This window comes from Heterocephalus glaber, unplaced genomic scaffold (assembly GCF_053883595.1).
Source record: "Heterocephalus glaber isolate CG9 unplaced genomic scaffold, H.glaber_assembly_v1.0 deba00000621, whole genome shotgun sequence".
NCBI lineage: Eukaryota > Metazoa > Chordata > Mammalia > Rodentia > Bathyergidae > Heterocephalus > Heterocephalus glaber.
In genome coordinates this window covers 7,879,557-7,885,041 of record NW_028258153.1, presented here as the reverse complement: position 1 = coordinate 7,885,041, position 5,485 = coordinate 7,879,557, and the positions used below count along the sequence as shown (strand labels likewise).

The following is a 5,485-nucleotide window of genomic DNA, read 5'->3' as shown; positions in this document are numbered from 1 at the left end:
GTTCATTTGGGACAAAAAGACTCATTATTTCCCTGCTACAGAAACTGACTCCCTTGGCAAAAATTCTCTGTCATCAATACCAACATCCCCCCAGTTATCTGGTTTCTCAAAATATTCTCTATTTTCTCCCTTAAGCCTGCTTGCTCACCAAATCCCTTGGATTCACCTCCAAAATGCATCTTCTACTCATGCTTTTACTCAGTTTCCACACTTGAAAATAAGAATAATACACCTCTTCACCTAGTGGTTGCAATGACGAAATGTCATAATGCAAATAAAACCCTTAGTACAAGGATTAGCACATAGTAAGTGCTAAATTACATGTAACCCACATCATTCTTTTTATTGCTATCCCCATTGCTAGCCTTCTCTTCATGCTCTCACCGCCTCAGACTATGATTCTTGCAATATTTTTCTACTGATTTCTGCTGGCCATCTCTCTTCTCTGCAAATGAAGCCTGCATACCTTTGAGACATTAATATTTCTCCAATTAAATTTTTCTCATATTAGGACTTTCATCAAGAGCTTTCAATGATTTCTATTCACCAGTTGTGGTGGCTGGAGGTTCCTTAGACTAGTATCTGAGGCTCTCCTTTTATGATATTATAATCCAACATGGAACTCCAATTCCAGCAATTTAAACATGGCTGAGGCAGCTAATGTTGCCTCCTTGCTCCCTCTTCAACATTTCTTACATTGTGCTAGGTTCTGTCTCTTCTTTTTCTCCAGCCAAAGTCTATTCTACCCTTTCCAACTGGAACTGCAAACCTGATCTTTTTTTTTTTTTTTTGCCTTCCAAGGACAATTCATGGAGGTATTACAGTACTGAGAGGACAGGACACTCCCTGACCACAATGGGAGTTTATCAACATACCAGGTGGGGTCCTGAGAGAGACAGCATCTGCCCCATATTTTGTTATGAGAGACCAGTCAGTTCATCTTGATTCTAGTTCACCCTTGTCTCTATTTTCATATCTGTATTGGTGAAATTCCAGACTTGGAATTTCAGTCAGTTTAGTATGGGAAAAATCCACTAGATCTCAAATAAGAGATGTGAAGTAGAAAATTTTGTGTTTGTGGATTTTTTAATGAAGACCTCTTGGTTTGACCACAGGAAGAGAAAAATATAAGAGGGAACCATAAGCCCATGAGAAAGTCCCCAACTCCTAGTGGGGAGACATCTTGGTAGGTTCTCCATTTAGAGGTCATCTATGAGGAGGCAAATATTGGTGCAGTGGGAGAGCCACCTTACACTTCCTTCTCTGTCACAGATGACTTTGATCATATTTTTGTAAAGAATTGAGGAATAAAGAAAGCTGGGTTCTGTTTTTCATTAAGATGTGCTTATTGAATGGCAACCTACAATATAATTTCTACAACTGGTAGTTTGAATCTGTCCCTTTTCTCCCTTATCTTGGTTTATCCATTTAAAAAAAAGAAAGCAATCCCTAGAGTGGCACCTTATTAATATGTATTATTGTAGTTTCCTCTAAAATGTCTCCCATAAGTCTAATGTGTGCAGAGCAAGGCTTTCAAAGGTGATAGCAAAATGGAGCACCATTTTCTTTTCTTTTTTTTTAGAAGTGTATAATTTATATTTGTTAAATGAAACATCACATCCTACAATGAATTATTATTCATCAATTAAAATTATTTCAATTTTCTATTATGAAAATATATCACACCCTGCTGGACAAGGAGGAGAGAATAATGTAGTAAAGTTATGCAAAGTGCAAGTTGCTGTGCTCCTAAAGGGGCGACGGCCAAAAGTGATTCAGGATAATTTACCATCTCTTTCCACCCTGGGAAAGAGATTTAAAATAAAATTGTGACTTAACTGCATTTTAGGATTAAGGAAATGAAAACATTAGTTGTAATAGACTCTAGTCTCATTCACTGCCAACAGACCACCATCACTTTTAGCAAGCTGCTGAAATGTTCACAACTGTACATATCAACAGACAATCAGCTGACATGATGGCCCAAACCTAGAACATTAGTTACAGAACACTGCGATTATAAACACAAGAGACCATATTTCTAGAATACTGAACAAGAGCTATTCGTGGCTTGACAGTACTCAGACAGTAATCTGTGGCATCCTTTTAAAACTATTTTATATTTCTACAATGAAACCAAGCTATTAATTTTATGTTTATTTTATAAGGATCTTTCTCAACATTATTAGTTTGAATCTGATCAGATAATAACCACTCCTTAAATTTTCCTCTCAACTAATGATTTCCATTCTGCTACCTATGGTTCAATTTACCCTTTATTCTATGATAGCCAGAGCTTATTCCACAGGATCTGATCTATACAATTATGTGTTAGAGACAAAATATTTTCAGGTTTGTTTTCAAATGATATTCTACAAAGAATATATCAAGTTTTCGAGTTTACAGAAAATCATACTATAACTGACCATACAATTCACCAATATAAATGCCTTAACAGTTGTTTATTCTCTTGTTTAAATAACACTAATAAGTCTTAATGCATATGCCCACCACCTGTTTTTCCCTGTGCTATCCTTCTGACACTTACATAAGAACATCTCAACTCAGTAACCAAATTTTGCAACCCCTGTTATGTCAATCACACGGTGATGCACCAAAATCCCAATTCATAAATTTTTAACACATTGGAAGTATATTTATTTACCTAATACTGAAGAACTGTGCCTTACTTTATTAAAAACAAAGATAGCCACATCAGTTTAATTCTGTATGTATACTACCTATTAAATTTATTAAAAATTGTAGTAAACATAAGAAACTAGTGCTCCAAATGTATGCTGTTCAGGTGAAAGACACTGCAAGAGAAGACATGATAGAGACTGCCTTGCAATAAAAAGTACAAATTCCTTCTACAGAGATGGAGAAATAAAAGGACAAATCTAGGTGTCTAAAAGACAATTCAACTGGAAACTAGATAAAGAAGATGTTTTTTTTTATAAAATGGAGTACTACTCAGCCATAAAGAACAAGAAACTAGAATTATTTATAGCTAAATGGATGCATATTGAGGCCATACTCTTAAGTGAAATAAAGAAGACACACGTGTAAATACTGAATAGTTTCTCTAGTGTGAGAAGCTGAAAGTGTAAATAAGGACTAAAAGGATTAATAACTAATAATTGATACTTTGAAGTAGGAAAAGGTCCAATGGGGTAGGGGTGGTGGGAGGAGATGGGGAAAGGGAAGAATGGAAAGGAAAAATTATGAGAAAAGAAAAAACAATGGAAACGAAATATGTAAATAGGGAAGGGGTGAGGGGTGAAGGGTGCACAGGTAATGGGGAAAAAATAATAAGAACCAAGATACATCATGTACAGGTACAAGTACCCGAAGATAAAAATGAAAATGTATTGTATACCTAAAATGTATCAATAAAAGAATTTATGAAAATAAAATAAAATAAAAGACAATTCACTGTACATATTTTATTTACGGTTTTGTACACTGTCTTAATATGAATGGGACCGGTTTTCTACTTGAGCCATTTTTAACCAAAGCAAAATAACCTAAGTAATACAAAGTATTAAAATACAGCATAAAGATACAAAAACAGACATACTAATTCTAGTTAGGAATGTAATTATGATGTTATTTTTTTTATAATCCACAATCGTGTTTAGGAAATCACACCAACATAGATCACTGATTTGAATGAAATGCATAAATTTGTAGCAAAGCTTTGTAGTTATAAAAAAAATTACCAAATAATGCACAAAATTAATGTTTATTCCACTCTTGTGTCATATTCCTGGATCCTTTACCATGTTACATGAGGAAAAAACAAAAGCAAAACAAATGAAAAACTGAAATCAGAATCACTAATGTTATTAAGCAGGGAAACAAATAAATTAAAATCTAGCAGCCATCAGCAAGAGTACAGCAAAGATAATGCTGTCAAAAGAAACAAAGAAAATTGCTAGAAAACTGTATGCATCATACTCTTTCAAACCAGCAAAATATGCTCCTGCATACAATGGAACGTAACGTTTTTTTTTTCCTGTTAAGGTATAGAAATACAAGCTCTTTTTTGAATATTGTAAATCAGTAAAATGTGTTTGTAATGGTAATTCTACTAAGCTATTACAGAGTGGAACAGGAACACATTTATGGATTCTAGGGATGCTGTGTAGTAGAATTCTTTGATTAGGATGGTGGATACTCTAGCAAAAATTAAAAAACAAAACAAAAACCACATAAGTACAAGACAAAGGTGAATGAGACTTCTCTTACATCTTAGCAACATTTAGATGGAATCAAATTTAAATGCAGTCCACTCTGCTTTTGAAGAGGCTTTGGTTCAGCTCCCAAATCTCGATTGCTTGACACAGTCTCCTATGAGAATACTCAGAAGGTTTCTTCTTAAACAACAAACCTATTTTTAGTGGTGGAGCCGCTCTTAGTAGCTGTGTCAGCATGGGACTGAAAACCAATCACTATCTTTGGAGGGAGTCCTAACCTTTCCTTGTATACTCTCCCTATATGTTGAACAGCCTCTCCGTTCTCACATTCAGTAGTCCATATTGCTATCTTATCACCTTTAGCTCTAACATTAACAATAGCTCCACACACATCATCACTGTAGTCATCAAATGATTCTCCAATAAGGCACAGCAGTGTCTCTAGCCAAAAGTGATTGAAGTCACTTTGGCTCTGCTGTTTGTTCAATGTGATTAGCCATCGTCCTCCGCATTTATTTTTCTCATCTTCCCACATGGGCTCAATACCATCTTTAAAAAGTGAGTAGTCACAGCCAGGCATTAAATTACCAGACAACTGGATATGGTTGTACAGAGCCCAAAAGTCTTCAACAGTATCAAACTTAGAGATCAGTCCAAGGTTTGCTTGCCAAGTTTTACTTATCATTTTTAAAAAACCAGAGTGTCCATCTGTTCTGAAGAGGATGTGTAATATAGTGTTCTGGGTTAGCAACCTCCTGGTTAGATTCTGTTTTCTCCTCTCTGCCGGTGGGGGGATTAGAAGTAGGGGTGGTTTCCGGTTCCACAGTCGCCATTTTAGATTGATCTGATCGCGCAACCTCTCCTGAAGGGGAGGGAGGGGTGAGAGGAAAAAAATGAGATGGAGCACCGTTTTCTTCAGTGGATTAATCTAATGATGAGATCATAGTTGAATGTTCTGATAGGAGGTGGGGCCTTGTTGGAGGAGTTGCTTTACTGGGGCATTACTTTAGAGGCTGTATCTCCCTCCCTGGCTCTTCCTGCTCTCTTTTCCTTGTGAGTGACGTGGGTTGAGTAGCTTTTCCCTGCTAGATCTTTCTACCATGCCATTTCCGCCTTGGAGCCAACTGACCCTGTACTGAACCCCCAGGAACCATGAGCCAAAATAAACCTCTCTTCCTTTAAGTTGACAGTGTCAGATATTTTTTCCCAGAGACAGGAAAGTAATTAATACATGTTAAATGAATAAACATTTGGTGTGCATGAGGAAGCAAGGAAGGATTTGTGCA

At 36.2% G+C, this 5,485-nt stretch overlaps 1 pseudogene; it reads right to left on the bottom strand.

Moving 5' to 3' along the window:
- Window positions 1-4,365: 4,365 nt before the first annotated feature.
- LOC101715331 (eukaryotic translation initiation factor 4E pseudogene) lies at window positions 4,366-4,982 on the bottom strand (annotated as a pseudogene).
- Between the last annotated feature and the right edge of the window lie 503 nt (window positions 4,983-5,485).